The sequence below is a fragment of the Symsagittifera roscoffensis genome, chromosome 4 (genome assembly GCF_963678635.1).
Source record: "Symsagittifera roscoffensis chromosome 4, txSymRosc1.1, whole genome shotgun sequence".
In the NCBI taxonomy this organism is placed as follows: Eukaryota; Metazoa; Xenacoelomorpha; order Acoela; family Convolutidae; genus Symsagittifera; species Symsagittifera roscoffensis.
Window position 1 is genome coordinate 4,552,209 of NC_087065.1, and position 23,563 is coordinate 4,575,771.

Below are 23,563 nucleotides of genomic sequence, written 5' to 3' on the forward strand. Positions count from 1 at the left end.
GATAACGAATGACTTGTATGCTTTATCTAAACGGGTGTGACACTTAATTCACAATGGTTACGTTCTTTTTAATAAGGATAATCGCCTCTGCATATGTTAGCACGATAAGCTATTATTTAAGGCAATACCTAAGGAGAAATGGGAAGCATGGAGAGATGTAGCCATCCATTTATCGGTTAAAACGTTCATCCATCTGATCATTCAAGCATCCATTTTACCAGTCATATAAGCATCGTCATTTTATCTGCTAATCTTGCATCCTCTCAGCCAATCATCCATCAGTCAATCCATCAACGCGGCACTCTATCCAATCATCTATTCATCCATCCATCAATCAATTCATCCAAAGAGCGTTTTGTCTAATCAAAAATTCATCCCAAGGAATTCAATGATCAAACCAAAAAAAAAACAATCAAACCGTCTGCCTATCTAACCAAGCCTAATTGTTGTGATAAACTTATTAAATAGTTTCAGAGAGTGATGAAACACTAGTTGCCATTCTTTGGGCACTGACTACTAACTTCAGCATATTATCCTTGACACCAACAGCACCATTATTCCTGGCATTTTCCTGGCTTCACACAATGTCAACACCAATGCTTCTGATGCTGCCCGACGACTTCACGAAACTCAATCCCGAACAAAAAGATAAGTACTACGTTCAAATATATAACCTTGTCAATGTACTAGCAACATCCAGTAATCCTCCAAACAGTAATCAAAACGCAAAAGGACTCAGAGCACCTATTGATTTTGCTGCCAAAGTAATCCCCACTGATACTCAAAACTTGATTATTGGTTCGAGTTTTTTAGCGGAGTTTGACACGAAGGAGCTGCCCAAAGACGTGGCCGTTCATTCTTACCGCGGGTCATTTTGCAGCGAGAAACAATCAGTTGTGAAAAAGTACGACGATACTGAGCTGAAATCAGTAACCTTCCAGGACGGCACCAATTCACTCACAAGGGAACTACACAAGACTGTAGATGATATATTTGAAACTTTTTGCGCCACCATTAGTGAAATTGAGACAAAGTTTTCACCTACAATAATCAATATATGCCAAGTCCCGCCTGTGAAATCGGGACCCGATTCTGTAAGTGGTAAACGTATAACTGAATTCAACAGCCTTATTGCTCATAAATTTAAGAAAAAAAGTATCAAATTGTTCCTATATACGATAAAATTGTCAGCATAAACGACTATCAGTCAATCTTCTTTGATGAAGTACATTTGATGCGTTCTGTTAGTACTTTAAAAAATGCAATCATGGAAAAGGTGCTACCATTATCCAGCTTATCACCTCGAGTTGTTTCTCCGAATATCCGAATACTTCCAACTCTAGGGGCCCAGCGCACCCTCAGAGGAATCGTATGAAACCTGGTTCAAGCCAAGTCTCGTGGGGCCCCGAGCACCCAAAGAGTCTTGCGAGCCATGGTTTCAGCAACAATCAAACCTACAATTATATGAATACCAATCGTAGTAATTATGACTTACGCCATAATAGATACTATCCATACTAATGCTGTTTTAGTAGTCTATTACCCAATATTGGAAATCCTGCTTCTTCAATGTGGGGACATCGAAGTCAATCCAGGTCCCGCACTTTCATATGAAATCCTGGCAAACAAAGCAAAGGAACACCGCAACTTCCTCAAATATATAACTCTAAATTGTAGAAGCATAAAGAACAAACACATGGAAATGCGTTTTTTGTCAGAAATAGTTGACTCAAACACAATTATCGGTCTTACGGAAACCTGGCTTGACGAAACATGCGATCATCAAACTTATTCATTCTGCAAAACAACCCATGAAATTTTTAGATGCGACCGTAACAAAAAATGCACTGGTCAACACGCAGGTGGTGGTACTCTTCTTCTTATTCCGAAAAAATTTAACCCTAAGATTCGAGAAGATTTAAATTATCTACGTCCCTCCCATTTTGAAGGACTCTGGGTGGAATATAGCCCAATCATCTCAAAAAAATCAAAAAGACAGATAATTGCTATTGCCTACAATCCACACAAACAATTCAAGGAAGTTTTTATAGAAGATACACTAAAGGGTATCGATTACGCTGCCTCCGAAGCGCGAGATGTTACGATTTTGGGAGATTTCAATATTAACTACTTGAATAAACATGAAGCTAAATTTCTCAGCGATTCTATTAAACCATACAATTTGACAATAACCAATAAGTCGATACCGACATACATTTCTAAAAACAGCCAATCCATTTTAGATAACATTATAGCAACCAAATCTCTTTGTAAAGAAACTATTGTAGCAGAACCACCTATAAACACGGACCATTTAATAACAATGTGTATTAGCAAACTAAAACGATTCGAAAAAGCCATTCCAATTCGAACTTTTCGCTTCAACAAAACCAATTATTGTAAAAATAGGTTCTGCGAGGAACTTAAACAGAGTCCATGGTTTCTCGTCTACCAAGGAAGCGATATCTCTAAAATGTTAATAAAATTTGAAGATATTTTCTCGCATGCCCTAAACGCTCACGCACCACTAGAGCAGAAGCATATCCGAAATAAACCGCAGCTACAGCTGTCTGGTAAAGTACTTAACTCAGTCAATAGACCTTTAAAACGGGAAAAAGAAAATCTTCTAAAGGCATATCAATTATCAAGAACAGATGCCAATTTTGAAAACTATAAACGAATAAGAAATAAATAAAACAATCATCTAAAACATTTATACAAGAAAGAGAAAACAGCTCAATTCAAAATGCTTGACTGTCCAAAAAAAACAATGGAATTTCATAAACTCTATCAGGAACACCATGAAACAGTCAACGCAAATAGGTGATCTACGGAATTCGTTTGGCGACACTATAATTGAAAATAAGAAGAAAGCAAATTTCCTTAACTACAGGTTCTCAACATTGGGAGAATACAAAAACGCAGATCCTCCCATAGATGTACCAACTGAGTACAGTGTACACAGCAAAACAAATAGGCACTTTCAATTCAGGTTCATAACTCACAAAGAAATGAAAGATGCAATTTTATTACTTCCCTTAAACAAGCCATTAGGACCAAGCAAAATCCCTGCTTGGGCTCTAAAAGACAGCATTAATACTGTAAACCCAATTCTTACGATGATTATCAATGAATGCATCTCGAAATCCGTATTCCCATATACCTTAAAAAAGGCACACGTTTTTCCCATATTCAAAAAAGGCGACTCGACAGATCCAGTAAATTATCGTCCAATTTCTATTACACCCACTCTATCGAAGTTGTTTGAATTCTAAATCCAATATTCTAAATCCAAAACAATTTGGCTTTCGTCCAGGTTATTCAACTAATGATGCTCTTTTATACACAACAGAAAAAATCAGATTCCATCTCGATAAAAATAACATAGCAGCGGCTGCATTTCTTGATTTATCTAAAGCATTTGATTCACTCTCTCATTCAGTCCTTGAAAGGAAACTAAGTCACATTGGCTTTGAACAGTCAGCAACAACTCTTATTAAGTCATTTCTAGAAAACAGACAGCAATTGACAATGGTAAACGGCGAACACTCAGATTGGCTTAAATTAGAGCAAGTTGTTCCCCAAGGTACTGTACTAGGACCACTGCTGTTCAACTTGTATGTAAATGACATACCACAAACAATAGACAAATCATGTACGTTAGTACAATATGCCGACGACACGACTCTGCTTAGTTTTCATTCAGATCCCGAAACAGCAACAAAGAGCATTGAAAACAATTTCAATAAAATTCTCTTGTATTTTCACTTAAATCGATTAATGATTAATGTAGACAAAACTCAGTTCATTGTATTTTCTGCACCGTCGAAAAAGAAACTAACTGAAAATCTTTCATTGAAAGTTGGAAACTATCAAGTTAATTTAACAGAGACAGTTAAATTTCTCGGCGTCAATATTGACTTAAGCTTAACATTCGACAAAGAAATTAACAAAATTTTACAAAAAATGGCTACAGCAATCCAAACGATAAAATGCATCCGTGACGAAATCCCTCTGCGTACTAGAATTCTCCTGTTAAATACTCTTGTACTGAGCCATTTGCACTATCCATGCATGCTCTTAAACGGATGTACGCAAGATAATATTGAGAAACTCGAAAAACAAATAAAATGGGGAATCAGGATAATAATGAATATAAGCAAACGAGATTCCGTTACACTTCTAAGGAAACAGCACAAAATTCCTACTGCTCGGAATATTATCGAGTACCGATCAGCACACTACCTTCACAGGTTATGCCGAAACGATGCCCCAGCTTTCACGCATATAAGATTCCCAAATTCTGAATTCCGCTATAACCATCGAACTGGAACATTACTGTTCCCTTTAACATGTAAAACTGATTTCCTTCGTAAGTCTTTCTTATTTACATCAATCAGGAACCTTAACACAATAATCCGAACCTTGTTTAATCGAAAACTGCCGTACACATTGACAAAAACTCTGATTAAAAATTTCATCATAGGAAAAGATGACACCCTGTTACCCAATAAGGAGAGTCTTTCCGTATCCAAGGACATTTATTTTGTTAAATCAAATATTTGATTCAACCTCGTAGTAATTTATGTTTTTTCTTGTTATGTTATATAACCATTGCGTAATATTGTACACTAGATTCTTATACAATCAGTTCTGCAACTGCATAAGTATATTGAAACAATAAAGTGTCCCCTCTCTCTCTCTCTCTCTCTCTAAGTTAGCCCCCAGCTAATCAACCATTAGCAACCTATCAGTCCAGGCAATCAGTCAGACAGCTAACCAACCAGTTGTTTTTTTTCCATCCACCCTGCCGCAAATCCGTTCAGAAACCCAATAATCAAGCTACCGATCCATCCAGCAATTATTCAAGCCATTCAGTCATGCATCCAACTATTCTGCCATCCATACAAATCACAATCCAGGAATTTATCCCACCGTCTATCATTTCATTCACTCAGAAAGCTATCCATCCCCTAAGCAGCTAATCATCTATCTAGTTGTGCTGTCTATCAAGTCATCCATTACCCATTCAGTCTTCCATTTAGCAAGTTATCTATCCAAACATCTATATATTCATTTTTTCATCATGCCATCAGTCAAACAACCCAGTCATCTATCCAACCACCCACCTATATATTCAGCCAAATAGCCCTCCATCCATCAAGATATCCACTCACCCAGCAATCTTTCATCCATCTATCGATTCATCAAGCCATCTTTATGAAAACTGATGAAGGTAAATGTTAGACATTTCTAGAGTGGCTTTTCTGCAGTTGGCGGGCTATTTTTATTTTCAACGCCAGGGTACAATCAAAATTAATTATGACAAAAAACTCTCTGATATAAAATTAATTGTCTGATACGAACATAGAGCCAGCAGAAAAAGTTATATATTTAGGGAAATGATATAATATCTGAGCTATAAATCATCATGAATCACCTATCTTGACTACCGTGCTTTGGATTCCGATACTTTGCGAGGTTTCAACTATACTTTAGTTAGTAAGAACACTAAGACTTTCAGCAACTTATTCAGCATTTTTGTGGTTTTTTCCTACTTTCGTTTTGGTATCGCAATCTTCTAACCGAAGTTCATCAGCCTCACCCGTATAAATTCCTAAAAAATTTATTTTCTAAAAAGTATTTGATTGATTCCTAACTCTTTGATTTTTTTACTTCAAAACTAAATTATTGTTTGACAATCATAAATTGACATATTTATACATAAAAGTTCACTCAATAATAACCTCACAGACATATTATCATTTAGTGCTTTCATATTTTATTTCTTCAACCGTTGTAATATTCATAGTAAACTGTCCAGCCATTCTGCACATAATATGAAGTTGTAGGATTATTAGACGAACTCGCAGATAGCAAACGCAGAGTCTCTGTTTCTCCACTTCTCACAACTAACATCTGCAGCCCCTTTCTCTCCGACGACAATACACGCCTCCCTGTATTGTCCATCCTTTATCGAGCTGGCACTCTCGAGGGGGTGATCTGGCTCCTGACGACCCACTTTGTTCCACAAGGTCGGTTCTGTGGGCCACTTGAAGTGGGGGTTGGAGGGACTGATGACCTTGCGAGTGACGGGGTCCTTGATCCAGTCGGTCCACGCCCACGAGATATCTGGCCCCAAGTGAGGTCTCTGCTCTTTGATAAACTCAATTGCAGCCTTACCGTGCTCCCTTGTAGTCGGTGTGAACAAACGGCCCTTTTTCTGCTCCCTTTTAAGTGCAAACAAAACATGAACATAATGAAACAAGACTGGTCGTATCAGGGCGAAGCCCTGAATGTTCCGACTGCCTTATAAATTCTCTGAACCAGTGTTCGCTGAACAACAATTGTTAAATTTTTCAAAAAAAAAATCAAACCATATTAAGTACAAAGTGAAAGATTTTGCTCCTAGTAACATAGCAGTTATGGCAAATAGCCTGCTTCAGCCAGTTTGGAACGATTTCTAAGACAAATTAAATCTCAAAAATTCGATTATTTGGTTCGCTTAGGAAACAAATTACTATTTATGAAATTCGAAAATCCTTGCAGCTCAAATTATGAAGATTTCTCTCAATTAATTGCATAAAGCATACAACAATTTTTTTATGTAAAGTAAAAAATATATAGGTTTCGCTTCTAGTAACGTAGAATAAGTGACAAACGACAAACAGTCTGTTTCAATCAATTTGGAACGACTTCTTTGAGGGAACAATTTTTAGGACGGATTAAATCTCGCTTACGCGTTATCAGCGCGAAATATATCGCGCATTAGTTGTTTCAAATTGGCCACATTGGCAATCTTTAAACCCTCAAAACTCTACAAAAATGATCACAGGTAAAATATTTTCACAAATTTAAGCTCAGGACAAAAACAACTTTGGAATGCTATAAAAATTTCCGGCAAAAATGGCTAGTTAAAAAGTCAAATTTTGTTTACAGAAAAAATCACCCGAGCACAAATTTTGCGTTACTTTCTTTACGAAAGTTTTAAAAATCCACTTCAACTTTCAGAACCCTGTGACACAAATCAAGTGACACAAACTGCAAAACTTGAACTTCGTTTAATTCAAAATTCTTATTTTAACGTTTGTTTTTTCTTGAAACATTTCGCTATATTTAAAAACTATAGTGATAAAGATACATAACTCATACTTTGCCAGCAACCAAACTATATCCAATTTTGGTTTATAGGCGTCTAAGCAACGAGTAAAAAATTGTAAATGGCAATCATAAGACGATCAAAACTGCGTCATAGCTGCGTTTTTCAAATTTTGTGCGAAATTGATCATTTAAGTCGCAAGTTAGCGCAACTGAAAAAACTTAATGACACGAAAAGTTAAAAGCGCAGTCAACTTTGTGCGACCACTTTTCTGTACGATGTTGGAGGCAGAAAAAATCAGGTAGCTGTAATGTGATTATCCCTTAACAATGAATTATTAAAATTTAATGCCCTGAGGTGGATCTAAAATTTTCTCGAGGGAAGAAGGGTTGTGGATTTTCAAAAAAAAAAACATGGAACATCTTGTCGTCTTTTTCTCAGGTTGACTAAATTGATTTTCAGAGCTCTACCAAAGCATTAAACAGATCCTGTATGGATTCATTTTTTCCTGTTTTATTTCCATACTATTTTTGACTTTTTGCCATAAGTGCTGGATGATAATTTGATCCTAGTTACTGATGTTGACTTTTATTCAAATCACAGATGATGATTTTTACTCTATTTGTTGATGCCTACAGATATAAATCTCGAAAAATTTTTCCTCAATCTCTACATAACTGATGATTTATCGATGTTCAGTGCCACAATAGCACAGTTTATCGATGGGTGACCGCTAATTTGGCTAAATTTTAGCAATGAAACAGTAATAAAAACTTATCAAAATGAGCAAAAATAGTGAACTACCGGGTTGCGATCCCATAACACCCGCTTAGTAGACATGTATGCAACCTCTGCGCCACAAAATCAAAGATATATACGAGTTACAGAAATGTCAAAAACACAATCACAATGAAAGTTGGCTTGCAAAAACTAAGTCTAAAATTTCTGAATACTGACGAACTAAGCATAAGTACATTCTGAAATTCACAAGTTTTGTACCAGTTTCCACAAATTGCGCTGTTTTTGGAGCGATAAAATATGTTAGGCATTTGTCTGTGGATTACACAAATAGTCTTGCTGCGGATTCCTCGTGTTCAGAATACAGTTACAACGCACAGTTTATTCTCGTAGTTTTTTGAATTCAGCATCTCAGACAAATTTTGCTACAGTTTTTAAACTTCTTATTTTGGTCGTTGATTTCTCGCAATGCATCTTCTCGATCACAAAAGTTTTTAAATGAATTTCGGTCTTGATAGTCTTAAAATACAAGCTTCCGTTCCGAGAGAGTCGAAGTGTTGATTGCGGTAACCTCAGTATAAGTCTACGTTTGCATTACGAGAAGTGCGTCTTATTTTCTATTAATGTGTCGAAAGAAAGATTTAAAAAAGTTTAAAAACTTGTTTTACACACACCAAAAGGAGAGCCTATCCAATGCACAGTATGGCCTCGTAATATGGATTATGATCGACTTACCAAGTCTGGTTCTGACAAAAGGACTTTGCGTCTGCTTGTTTGATGAAGTACTCCTCACTCAACATGTGACAGTTGGTGGCAATCACATCCATGTTGGGAGGACACTGATCAGGGTCATCCACCACCTCCGCTCCAACTGTCCCCACTCCAAAAAAACCTCCGATACTGACCAAAGAAGAAATCAGGAGAAACGCAGAAAAATCTACTCTACTATTTATTCCTCGCTTGTCCATCATTCGAATATCTGTTTCTCTCGAAAATAACAAAGGTCAGTAAATCCTTTCAAAAGCAAAAGCAGCAAATATGAAAGAAGGTTTTTGAACGTCTGTTTTTCGTTAAAACAATGCGATAGCCCCTGAAATACTGTGTAGCGCATTTCAGCAATTTCTTTGATTTAAAAGTTGGGTTCTAATTAAAATTAATTTTGGCTGAAACTGTATGAAACCGGAAAAATTGACCTTTTTTGTTACAAGGCGTAAAACGAAAATTACCCAGCTTTTGCCAATGACTTGTTTCTACTGACATTGTTTCTTGATGTCCTAACAAAATTAGATGCTGCAAATAGTACTCTATTTTACTATTAGGCAAGAACAGCAGAGCTTATTAATTGATCTGGAAAAGTTCAGCAAATTTTTGAATACAACTTTTTGATGAAACCTCTCTTTTAAATAAAGCATAACTGTCAAAAACATACTTTGACCCAAAACTTAAACGCCACGATGGAGAAAATGTGTGATCTGATCTAATTTAAAGCCTTCAAGTTGACTCCGTTTTTAAAAGTTTCGTGCAATAAAATTGGATCAAAACCAAATTTAAAGCGCAAGCCTTCTTTTTCGAAGCAGCCTACGATCACTCAGTTATGAGCTCAGATAATGCTGGCCTGCTTCTTAAAAGCATGAAACTAGAGATATTATGGCTCATTCAAGTCAACATTGTTGCAAGTAATTAGGCCCTTAGGCACTTGTAGTCGGCATTACTAATAAAAATCAAATAAACGCATTATGCCAGCTAAGAATAATCTGAAGTTTTTTGTTTCTACTGTTGATAGGTTTTAAGATAAATTTTTCAACGAGCTCCTAAATAAAAAAAAGATATTTCAAGATTTGAAACAATTTTTCAATTATTACAACGCGGGTCTGAATTTTGATCAGAAATCACCAATTAGAGCATTCAAGCCTTTTTTCAAAGCATCCAACAGTATCATTTAAAATTTAGACTGAAAAAACGTTATTCAGATTATCTCTAGACAAATTTACCCAGTACGAGAGAGTTCTCTGCAAAACGTTTTTTTGATTATTTTTTTTCCTTGGCGATTTTTCAAGTTTTTCTTCGTAACAGTGGTTTCAAAGATTTCATAACGAATTTAATTTTAACGAGCCTTAATTATTTGAAAAATTTTATTTTGATATTTTTTGTCACTTTCAACAAATCAATTTGTTTAGTTTTTTTCAAAAATATTTCTTGTCGAAAAAACATGTATATCATTTTTGGCCCATTTTTTGAAAAAAAAACTGCTGGATCAATTACGCATCAGATTTTTTTTCCTCCTTCTAAAAAAAATAACAAAACATATTTGCGCGAGGTAAGTTTTTTAATTCTTTCTGGTTTCGGAGATCATCAAAAACTTGCGAAGGATTTTTAACCCAATTGTTTCTGACTGGGAAAACGTCAGAATCTATAAAAAAAAAACAATCAAAAAAACTAAAAATTCTTTTTATCGGTAAAGTTGGACACGCAATTTCTCATTTTGACAGTGTTTATCCCAACGACCACGACAATCTAATGAAAATTATAACACGCTTCTCAAATTAAAGCTTTAGAAAATTGACTACAAATCACTTGCCGCAGAAGATACTGGTTAAGTAAGTTAACAACTAAAGTTAGTCAAGATTACGTCAAGCTTTAGACGTGTGGGATTATCCACCCATGATCCAGCTTTAGGCCTGGATTGGATTCGAACCTTCGTCGAAGGATTGAGTTTTTTTTCAGTACTTTAGCTTAGAACGCATGGCTAACTTGCCTTGAACGGGAGAAAACCTATCTCAATCTTATTCAAGCGTCATTATCTTACGCCCCAAAAGCAGTAGAACCGAAGCGAGTTTAACGAGCGACTGCTAAACTCGCGGGACGATGTACGTAGAACGGCGGAACCGCCGACAGTATCTTTGCCGCTTTACAACGAGACTATTCGAGTGCTGTTTGACTCAACTACATAAGCAAGGTCTCCGGTCCTGATCTCACGCTCTGGAAGAGAGCATCAGATGTTGCGCTCGTTGAGTGAGGGGACATATTCCCCCAGCCAACGTCACCGCATGGAATTCGCGAACGAATGTGCTCCGATGTACCGTTTCTTATGGTCAAAATAGCTGTCAGTAAACAAAAACAGAAAAATAACGCAACGCTGCTGAAGCAGGAAACGATTAGGTGCCTCTAACATAGTAAAATCCATGCTAACTGGAGTAATAGACCGTGATCTCAAAGACGTTTCATCTAATCAGAAAGGTGTAGTGAAAATTTCACCAATCATTTTACAGGAAACAATCATCGAAGTGAAGACAGCGTTACAGCTGTGGACCAATCTTTCACATGACGAAGGGCGATAGTTTTACTCATGGACGGATGCATTGGAAACGGTTCTCTTCCGCGCCAACAAAGGTCGTACCGTTATCGGACGGTGTACCGCGGCGTGCATTGGACTGTTTTTGCTCATCTCAAAATAGTTTTTGTCCAAGGAGGGCATGACTTCAATGTGATCGGTGCGGGTATCTAGACAGCTGAACCAGCTTTTTTCAGAGCTGCGCCGATGATAACTTGATATGGACTAAACTACGCCGTATCCTACATTAATGCAACCACTCAAAAAGTTTTCACCCGAAAGCATCAGAGCTATCGCTCGTAACCCAAATATTGATTTACAATCCATTGGAATATATTCTAAATCTGATATCCAACATCACATTAGAACACAACAGTTTCAGAAACTATTAACAGAAATGGACACGATAAAACGACAATCAATTGACCAAAATTTAAGAAAACTTGCCGAAACCGCAGGATTTGCAGACATTTATACACAAGACTATAGTGGATATTTTAAAGATATCAAAGACTACATATATCTAAACGGTGAAAAACACAGACCACAAGATATTTCACCTATAAATATTTTCAGTTTTGTCACCCTAAAGAACGAAATTCTAGCTTTTCTAGGATGGCCCTATTACATCTTAGAAAAATTAACTATCTTATACGCCATGTTTAATTTTATAGGATTTCTTTTCTCACTGTTAAAAGGAATCTATAACTCATGCGCTATACACACACAAGTAAACCGACAAGCAAGTGTAGCACGTATACTATTTGCAGGATTTTTTGGAATTTTTTCATCATCAATTAACAAAATACTTTTAGATGCATAAATAAAAGAATATAATACAAAAATATCCACAAGACCAAACACATACAACGAATAACATAATAATGTAGATACAACACCTACAGCACCACAGATACCAACCCTGCGCCACTTTTATTGATTCTTGGGTGCTTTAAACCTAACTGCTAAAAACGGAAGATCCGATGTCGATGGTTTTACGGTAGTGGATTTTGAATGGTTCCAATTAAAGACCTCAACTTGAGTAAAACTAAGCACAATTAAAACACTCAAAAACAAATGATCAATGATCTGCTGGCTTGCTGTGGAGCTGACGAATCAGCTACACAAGTAGTGGATGTCAAACAACCACTATTACAGGATGCTTAGATTCGAAGTTCGCTGCTGAAAAGCGCCTGATGCGGTCGGTGGAAGAAAAAACACTATTTAAACCCACAATTAGCAAATGGGGATCTTCAAGTTACATGACAACCTTTCAAACTCTTTTAAGAATCTTTCTAAATGCAAAAGCGGTAACAATTATTTTTGCGCAATCATGACTTGTTTGGATCTGTTTGTGCAACATCTGAGTTACGAAAAGTTTTGGACTGGACAGTAACCGCACTCAGCGCGAAATATTGCGTTTGCAAATGAAGGAAAGAGCTAAATGAGCTCCAAACTTTCATCCGTTGTGTAGGAGCACTGGTGTTATCTGTAAAATTAACGGTGCGTCAACAGTATCAACAACCTTGCTCTGAAGACGAAACTTGTTAATGAGTTCACTCTTAAGTTTGAATGGCCAATCAATCGTTAGAAGGAAGCTAAATCCGAGGATCTGAGAGTACAGGTGTCAGCAGTCTTATTGCCTCTGGGGTACCGGTGTCTGCCATAGTTTAATGAGCGACGGCTAAATTTACCGGACGAGTCACGAAGAACTGCATAACGGGGGACATTAGCTTTGCTGAGATGCAGGGAGACGATGGGAGCAAAGGATTAGTGGCGAAGATCTTAAAGGTCTTAAACTCACGCTCTGCAGGAGAGCATTGCATGTTGCGCTGGTTGAGTGAGGGCTCATAATACCTCAGCCAACGTGACCGCATGGCATTTGCATACGACTGTGCACTCATATACCGTTTTTATGGTCAGGTAGTTGTCAGCAAACAAAGACAGAAAACTAACTTAACTCTGCTTAAGCAGAAAAAGATCAGGCATTAGAATTTTAAGGATTCATGCTCACTGGATTAATAGGCGGTGATTTCAAAGAACTTTCCACTAATCAGAAAGTTGTATCGAAATCTTCGTCGGTCAGTTTACAGCAAGCTATTTTTGAAGTAAAGATGTGCGTACAGCTGCGTACCATTCTGTTTTATGCTCCACAATAATGTGGGTATCCTGGTGGACTATTTTTTCACTTTATCCTCACATGTACTAGTCTTTGCATTTGATTTGAGTAAAGTCGTCTGAACAGCCGACTTTTCAAGAATTTTGGCCGGAAAATCATCTTTTGGGTGTTATCCACCAATGACCTAACTTTTTTTGTGAGAACACTGAATAAACTCTGGACCTGGGGCGAAATCGAAATCTCGCCGAAGGGCCGCGTTACTTTTTTGTGTTTTAGCTTTGGCCATTCGGCTAACTTACCTTGCAATGTAGTGCAACTAGTTCAAACATGTTTCAAGCGTCAATACCAATTTAAAAAATTGACTCTGGAAGTTCAAATCTAAAACAACTATAAACCTACTAAAAATGTCTGCCAAAGTGTTATTCAGGTAGTTTATAAACTCTGCTAATTTTTTAGTAAGTGAAACCTTGAGTAAAGTCTAATTTGCTCGATGCTTAGGGCTATTTTATGCACACTTTTAGGCAAAAATAGGCTGGGAGCAAGAGCTCTCACTTGACCTTTAGCTTCCAGTCTACAAGAGCCTAACTGAATTTGGCTGCAATAGAAGTGCAACGTGAAATTTCTAAGGAAAAAATGTCCTGGACTCGCAAGAAAGAGCTTCACTCACTAAAAAAAGTAACTCAGTCTGGAATGTAGAAAAATATAAAAAAGACTTTGCTAAAACAGGCCTGATAAGGTTTTCATAGGTCCTGTTAGCCCCAGAAACCACTGTATTCTATGATTATATAAAGCTAAAAAAAAAGCTAAAGAAGACGATTGAAGCTTAAAAAAAAGACATTTAGCTAGCTGATGATTCGATTTAATGACCTGGTAAAAATCGGCTTCTTTGATTCGAGCAAACATGTTCAAAATTTTTTTTTTCGCAAAATTTTGGAAAAAGTTTTTCATGAAATCTTCTTTTAAAAAACATGTCTACCGGAATTAAATTTTGACCCAAAAACGACACGTCAGATTTGGACAAAAAAGCCGTGGCGAGATCTACTTCAAAATCTTCAATTTGACCTCATTTTTAACTATAATCAATCCAATCGAATTGGAGCAAAACAAGGCTTAAGGCTTATAAATCTTAGTTTTTGACTCAGTCAACAATTGATCAGTTCTAGTTCACATTCTTTTAACCTGCATTTTTAGAAGTTTGTTGTTTTGAACTTGATTGACATACTTCATGCCAACTTCTTTCTCTCGTAAAATCAGACCTTCTTTTTATGGTTTGTTCCTGTTAACATATTTAATACCGCGAATTGAGACACTTTAAATTGCACCAGACTTTTACATTTTTTATTTGTTGTACTTCAAACAGATTAATCCTTTTAACAAAAGTAGCACCCAACTAGCTGTTTCAAAGTTTGGAACAGTTTTCTTGATTAGTAAAAATGAACTGTAATTGAATACCAATTAAGGTTGTAACCGGTCTGGTCTGGCTATGGTTTTGAAATACTTTAAAAAACAGAAGTGGGATATCACTTTTGTAAACACCTTCCTTCACGAAGCTCAAGTTCAATTATAAACGAATTGTCACGATTCAAACTAATTAACTCTTGACTTCAAAAAATGCGATAGTGATTTAATACGTTAAAAATACTAATTTTTCTGAACACCGAATTGACTTTTTGAATCTAATTTTTTCAATCATTTAGGTTTTTGGGGTTTCAATGTGATTCAGCATCAAATGCGCTACGAGCGCCGATAAAAAAACATCGTCCGAAATGAGGTTCCATAGATACTAATCGATTGTAATGGATTTTCATGGTCTGTCTCAATAAAATTCTAAAATAATCGATTTTAATGGCATAAGTGGGGATTAGTGTAAATTTTTGGTGTTAATAGTGAGAAAAATTGTGTTTATAGTGTGATTGGATATAGATATGCAAATTTTAACTAAATATGAGCAGGTTTAGAACGATTATTATCCATGAAACCTCACTCCGGGCAGGATCATATAAAGATAAGTAAGCGTTGGAAAAGCTCGCGATTACTTGAAAATTTTCTTTTTTCAAATAACTCTAACTTACTTTTTGTGAAAATTTATTCAAAACCGATATAAAGTCACAGGACATAGAATTTGCAGTTTTTAGATTTCAAGCAATGACATGCACGTTTGTTCACGCTTCACGCGTTTTCTCTACAACTAATAGATCTTCACGGTTGAAACTTTAACATCAAGTTTGGATGAAACTGTTTATCAGAGTATATAAAACCAAATCAGAAACCACAAAAAATGTTTTCAAGGCGTTTTTTGGCTATTTAATTCGAGAGAGGCAGTGAGGTGTTCTCAGTCGCAAGAAATCCCCATAAAAAGCAGAAAAATTTGAAAATTTAGACCTAAAACAATTGTAGTGTAGCTAAAGCTCTAAACTAGACCCTTATATGGGTTCAATAAAGAAACTTGAAAATTTTTTTTTGCACTTTGCACTTGCACGGAAGTTTGACAATTTCGTCCAACCTATGTCTAATTTTCAACCGTTAATATCTTGTAGTTGTAACGAACGCAAGAAAAAAAACGTGATAAAGCCTTCTTCATTTCATCGCTTGAAAAATAAAAACTGCACTTCTATGTCACGTGACTGTATATGCTTTATAAACATTGGTTTTGCATGCGTTCGCGCAATTTATTGTTTTTCTTTGGCTTTAGGGGAAAAATTTGCTGTGATAGAATGCTAATTATCTGTTTGTGTCTAGCAGAAACATTAAAAAAACACTAAACAAAGAAAACAGCCAAAACATTTTATAGAGTGAAGGGAATCACAACATTATCTGACATTGAAAATGGTGACTTTTTTTCAGACTCTTTGAATTCACTGAGGAGGCAAAAACATGAAAGCAAAATGAACTTTATGAGTTGCGTTTTCTCTACAACTAATAGATCAATTCACTCTTCTTGCGTTTTCTCTACAATTAATAGATCTTAACGGTTGAAACTTAAACATCAAGTTTGGATGAAATTGTTTATCAGAGTATCTAGAAGCCGAAAAACAAACCACAAAGTTGTTTTCAAGATTTTGTTTGGTTATTTAATTCGAGAGAGACAGCGAGATGTTCTCAGCAGCAAAAAATAGTTTTGCACTTGAACCAAAAGTTCAAACAAATGTCTAAACTTAATCCGTTAATATTTTGTAGTTGTAGAGAACGCAAAAAAAAACATGAAAAAGTCTTCTTCATTCCATCGCTTGAAAACTAAAAATTGAACCTCTATGTCACGTGACTGTATTTGCTTCATGAACATTGGCTTTGCATGCATTCGCGCATTTTTGTTATTTTCTCCTACTTTGACGGAAAAATCTGCTGTGATATTATGCTAACTTTCTGATAGAGGCTAGCAGTAGCCATATAAAATACTAAACAAAAAAACGGCCAAAGAAAACTTTTTTAGTTGAAGGCAATCAGAACATTACCTGACATTGTAACTGGGGACTTTTTTGATCTTCAAGAAAAACGAGTTATTCAGACTTTTTGGATTCACCAAGTAGACAAAAGCATGGAAGCAAAATCAAATTTATGAAAAGAAATACTTCATTTTCCTATTTAGCATCTTATTTAAAACAACTGTATGAGTAGTATGCATATAGCGCGTTAGGATCGGGGGGGGGGGGGGGTTGTCATACATGGATGACCATTAGGTATAAATCATAATGGTCACCATGTATTAAATGATCAGCAATGGTCACCATGTAATAATCCTAATTGTCACCATGTATAATTTTATACCTAATGGTCACTATGTAATAATCCTAATTGTCACCATGTATTATTTTATACCTAATAGTCCTCATCTAAAACTTCGGTATATTATTGAGTATTCCCACTGAACGTTGTGGAAACGGGAATGGAATTATGTTTTGGTCGGTGCATGTTTTTCCTTCTAAAGTTTGGGGTATTGGTTTGTTTACATGTATAAAATATATACCTATTATATGCGACCAAACTATATGGTATATAGGAAAGCACAAGAATTTGGCAGCGTAGCTTAACTGTTGGCTGCGGTGAACGATTTCCTTCAAAAATGCATGTTTTATTACTGAATCTCGAAGAAAGCAAAATTCGTCAAGTGCGGCGGCCGCCACCTCTATTTAGGCAAAAATCAATTTGACCGAAATAAGAATGAAAAATTTCGTTCAGCCAAATGAAGGTAAAAACAAAGAAAAATTACGAAACACTGAAAACTCTAAAATAATGAAATTGGCTTGAAAATTTCGACATTTCCATTTTCCGTGTCTACAGGAGACTGAAAAAAACTTCTAAAATCTATGACAAAAGCTTTGATTTAATAGAAAGGTTGAAAGAGCTAATAAGTTGAAGTGGGTAAAGATCTTGAAAAACGAGAACACTGATGAAAACCAAAATGGCCGATATTTGTCTTCTCTATTAACAAAACATGTCTTCGAAAAACGGTTAGTTGTTTGAAATTTTAAGATAAAAAATCAAGCCTTATCATCAACACTCTACCTGAATCTTCCGATTCCGTCAGGATGATAGCTATTCCACACTAAACAACGCTTTCACACCAATTTGGCTACAGCAGTTTCCGAAAACTTGTAAGTGCCATTTTCTAGTTTCAATGTATTTCGATAAACATCAATTATGTTGTGTTATCTTAAGCTAGAACGACTAACAAAGACATGTTTAATTTGACAATAAAAAGTTTGTTAGACAGTTTTACTTTGAGGAATTAAAATTTTGAGCCTCAATGCAGAAAGACTTGCTATTCATTTCAAAGAAAAAAAGCGTAAGAATTTTGAGGTATTTCATTAAAAGCTCTATCGACTAAATAAATCTTGAATTTAAAAAAAGTGGTACTGATTGTTTATCTGATTACACAATTGCTTCACTTCTGCGGGTTTATAACTTTGATTCAAAATTATGATTTTTCAAATGGAAACCATTAAAAATTTGTGGTTTTTAGAGATTGATCAATCATCCTTCAAAAATACAGTACCTGTCACTGAGACTTTGCTCGCTTACCGCCTTCAGCTCAACCAGCCGCATGTCTGCACGATCAATGTTTTCCTCAATAAACCATAAATTTTTTCTAATAAGTTTCTTATCGTAATTTCTACATCTATGAGTAACAGTTCATCAAACACTTTGGAATCCATGCTGTCTCCAATTGGACTTGTGGTTTGATGCTTCCATCGACAAAATTTTGTGAAAACTTGAAAACTGATCTTTCTTGTTACAATTTTGAAACATTTTTCATAATCATTGACTGCAGATAAATTGAAATTATCAATGCAACATATGCCACTTTTTCAAAGTGAAATGTTCATAATGAGGATACCTGGAAGATCAAATATTTCACGGAAAACTTTTTTTTTTAAATTATCAAATTGTTTTGCAAATCAAGAAAATGAAAAAAACTGTCATTATAGTGTCTGGTTGATTATTCTAGAATATTCGAAAAACTTTAGATAAGAAGAAAGATAAGAAAGTTTTGGATTGAGTTACATATATACTTTTATATGAAATAAAATAAACGATTACAACTAAACTCAAACATATATACCCCACCAAACATATAAGGCTGCATACTTGTAAAGACAAAAAACATAAACACACTTTTATAAGTTGCAAACTTAAATGCATACTCACAAAAAACAGTCATGCGTATTTTATTACAAACATACGTTTATTCATACACAATTAAATACTTACATAAGGTTAATCATGCAAACTTACATTCAAAAACAATAACGTACACACTTACTGAATACAAACATACATACATGTATACATAAGTACAAACTTACATAAACACATACATACATACATACATAGATACATACATACAAACTTACATGTATACATACATATATAAAGTTCCTTAGAGACATTCATACAACCATACGTACAAAATTACATACATATATGCAAAAATACTTCTATACATACAAACATTCAAAAATGAAGTCTTTCATAAAGGTATGAATACAAACGTACATAGTCTTATACATAAGAAGAAGGCAAATAAACTACCATACAAACATAAATTTTACATACTTGCTTACATGCTTTTAAACCTGCAACCAATTATACGAAAATTTCGCTTTTACACATGCAAAGATTTTGACTTAATATTTCTGCTGACCTTTCCAATAGAACCACGTTTAAACACACAAACCAGCTTAATTTCACTTCACACTTTCAAGACGAATAAATACACACATTCAGACAAAAAGAGTCAGGCATTAGAGACTGGCATTCATGCGTCTATACATACAATCATATAAACGTGTCTTTCATACTCATATACGAAAATGCATAAGTACTTAACTACAAACAGACATTGTTTGTACTATACAAGCATGTTACGACTCATGTGTACACACTTTCCTTTTAAACAGGCATGAAAATTCAATCATAAGTTTGTACAATTTGCAAACAAGCAAATTTTAAAATATTTTTAAACTGAAAAATATACATTGATACAAAATAATTGCTGGTCTTCATTCACTCAATCAAGCGGACATGCATTCAAAAATTCTTACTTACATAAAAACATACAAATATACATTTGAGAACATACAAACTTCTAAATACTCAAATGAATACACACAAATAGTATGTGCATACATGATTAAGTACATTTATACATGCAAAAAATTGTACACTTGTACATAGATACATACAGTTTACATAGATAGACACACACGCAAGTTTTGCTTACATACATGCAAAGATTTCACTTATTAGTTCTGCTGACCTTTAAAATACAAGCACATGTAGACACACAAACCAACTTGCATTCACTTCACACTTTCAAGACAAATTTATACACACATTCAGACAAAAAGAATCACATATTACAGACTGGCATTCATATGTCTTTACATAAAATCATATAAACGTGCCTTTCATACTCATATATGAATATGTATAAGTACTTGCCTAAAAAAAGACATGGAATGTACTTTACAAGCATGCAACTACTCATGTGTACACACTTTCCGTTTAAACAGACATAAAACTTTAATCATAAGTTTGTACAATTTTCAAACCAGCTATTTTTTAAAAGCTTTTAAACTGAAAAACATACATTGATACAAAATAAGTGCTGGTCTTCAATCACTCAATCAAGCGGACTGGCATTCGAGAATTCTTATTTACATAAAAACATACAAATATACATAACTTCTAAATACTCAAATGAATACACACAAATAGTATGTGCATACATGATTAATTACATCAAGTTACATTGACTAGAGTTGCACATTATGTTATTTTCTCGCTAAACCATCAAAACTTTTTTTTTGAAAAAATATATTATGTTCTGAAAAAGCTATATAATACAGGTTCAACTGTTCTTTTTTTTTCATCTTTTTTTCCCGCATTTATGCAATATCGATAGTTTGAGCTTTAGTATCTTTGAAAATAATCTTTTAACTAAGATAAAATTAACGGTAAAGGGTTTGTTTTAGAGAAAACAAAAGTTGTTCTAAGCTGATGTTCAACTCATTTTTTCAGTAATATAGAAAACTTTCAGTAAATTTTTAAATTCGTGCAAAATCAACAACCCAATCTTCTTTTGCGATTTTGAATTTTCTAGAACGACTGTTTTTTAGACATGATTCTAAATAAAACACAAATTTTTTTATAATTTTAAAGAGTTAGGAGCAATAAAAATTTTTGTTCTTTTTGTTTTATTTAATTTGGATTACAAAACAAACAGCTAAACATTAATAAATTCAACTTAACTATTTAAAAAAAAGCAGCATAAAACACAAAACAGACTGAAAACTTTTCAATTGACGCCACGTATAACAGAGATTGATGCGTTCCGATCCTTTTTCTTGTTTTTTGCGAGCAACTGGCGTTTACATTTGGCTAATATCGGTTGTCTGCCTACTGCACCAAGGGCTCACTGTTAGACTGATTTCTGCAATGAGAGTAACAAGGTGAAGCTAGTGGCTCCATTTCCAGGCCGACTTGGGCCTCTCTACTTCCTGGGAAGATCCAAATGGTCTCTATGAAAGAGGAATGCGCTCATAAGGAGATGAGTAAATCTAGATCCTTGATTAGCATAACTTTTGCTATTTGCGCTGAATCGATGATATAAACTCCGATGATCAAAAAATTATCTTTTCTGATGGCCTTTTAAACCATATTTAACTATATTTTTAAAATGTATAAATGCAAAAAGATAACCTAAATGGAAAATATGTGATTTAGAGTGATCCAATTATCATTATTTGAATTTAATTGTTGTCTAACAAGGAAAGAAAATCTCCAGGAGCCGTCTTGTCAAAAATAGTACGTTCTTGAGCCGAATCAGCCAAAACTTACACATACAGTTTTTAAAGTTTTGCGGTAACGGAGAGCAAACATTGAATTGAAACGGGTAAAATTATGAATCGAATGATGAAAGCACGCGCCTGCAGAGGCGTTGTTATTGTGCTAAAAACAGAACAAGTCTTATCATGAATTGGAAATGAAATAGCTGATAAATGCTTTGTTTTGTATAATCAAGACCACATCTTTTCTAACTTTTGATAGTACTTTTATCGACTCTTCATCAAATTGAACACTTTCGGACAAGTATTAAAACGCAGCATAGTTTTGGGCTCACTTTCATATCTTGTATTCAGCGGCTAATCTAAAATGAACACATAAATTTCCTTATGTCTGATTGAGATTTATGATTGGGTATAGATGTCAGTCCACAACCAGAAAGTTTTTCAAAAAGAAACCCTTTACATTTTAACCTGATTTAGTCTTACCAGAATTCGTTTATCTGCTGTGAAACTTATCCAATTTGGCTACGCTGTGTATGATCTATCACTGGCTGATAAGCGAATGATTTGAATAAACTTGAATTTATGTACATAAGTCCGTGTTTGATTTTTCACGCGTGTTTATCGGTATGTGTAATTGTTAATTTTGATGTATATATGTTCAGAAGTGTAACAATAGCTAAGAGTTAAGCCACAAATCAAATTCAATGTAGCTTTAGTTCCAGATTAGTCGAGATTTTCTAGAACATTTTACTAGGTGTTGTATCTGTACTATGTTCAACCAGATACTACAAAGTAATATAATTATGTGTAATTTGTGTGCATTGCATGATCGATATTTACATGCTTTACGGTTTGCTTGTATTGGAAACGTTATATCAGAAAAGACGTACAAGCCTGTTGTTCCAAAACGTTTTTGAATCAATTTAGAATAAATAATTGTAATTGGAAATAAAATTCGATGTCAAAATCAATCCAAATTCTTCTTTTTACTTCTCTTCATTATTCTAGATTGTTTCACCAGATGCTAAGTGCGTACAGATTATCAATCAAATTTGGACACGTAAAATTAGTGCGTGTAGATAGGCATTTAAATCAGTTTTTATTTGTAAATGTAAGCACAATTACTGTCTACTTTGTATGTTTTTGGTTATATACATTTGTTTATAATGATTCATATGTATAAAGTTGCTTATGCGATCAAAAGTATGCCATCAGAAGTACCCTTTTAAATAGAAAAACAATTCATCTCATACTTTTTTGCTGCTCTTGATTTCTGAATAGTTCACCACATACTAAAAATTACCAGATACAACATTAAAACGTATTTTTATGGCTACATAGACATATAGTGTGTGATATAGTTTTACAAAACTTATCATTAGTTTCTTAACCTGTAACATAATCCTGCTCTATGTTGATAATCTGGCCACACGTTGGTCTTACTGTTGTTGTCAATATCAATTTTGCTTAAAATTTATTCTGTTAAACAAGGCTAGATTTTATATACATGCCCTTCATTAGCAGGTTTTAATTTTTTTTCTCAGTTTTTTTTAATCTTTGATAAATCAGATGATTGCAAACTTAAATGCAATCATTGTTCATGAAGTTTTGCCACAAAAAATTGTACTCAATTATTAATCTATTAAATTAGCATTTTTTAAATTCGCTCGATAATCCTTAAATTTTTCTGTTCCAATCTTGACCTGGCTTCATTCGGTAAAACAGTGTTTTTATTGTTGGGATGATAGTTAAGCCATACCGACTCCACCAGTGAGGGGCATTCTGAGGAGAGTAGCGACGCGCAACGCCTCTCACTGGTGTAGTCGGTATGGCTTAACTATCATCCCAACAATAAAAACAATGTTTTACCGAATGAGGCCAGGTCAAGATTGGAACAGAAAAATTTAAGGATTATCGAGCGAATTTAAAAAATGTTAATTTGATAGATAGATAATTGAGTACAATTTTGTGAAAGTATATGTGGC

General features: G+C 34.7%; 1 protein-coding gene across 1 annotated transcript in view; it reads left to right on the top strand.

Moving 5' to 3' along the window:
• Positions 1-438: 438 nt before the first annotated feature.
• LOC134844048 (cilia- and flagella-associated protein 418-like) overlaps positions 439-23,563 on the top strand; it is a 115,065-nt gene continuing 91,940 nt past the window's right edge. The window contains exon 1 of the mRNA XM_063860507.1: positions 439-466. The gene's annotated coding sequence lies outside the window, so the exon portion shown is untranslated. The remainder of the gene's footprint in view (positions 467-23,563) is intronic.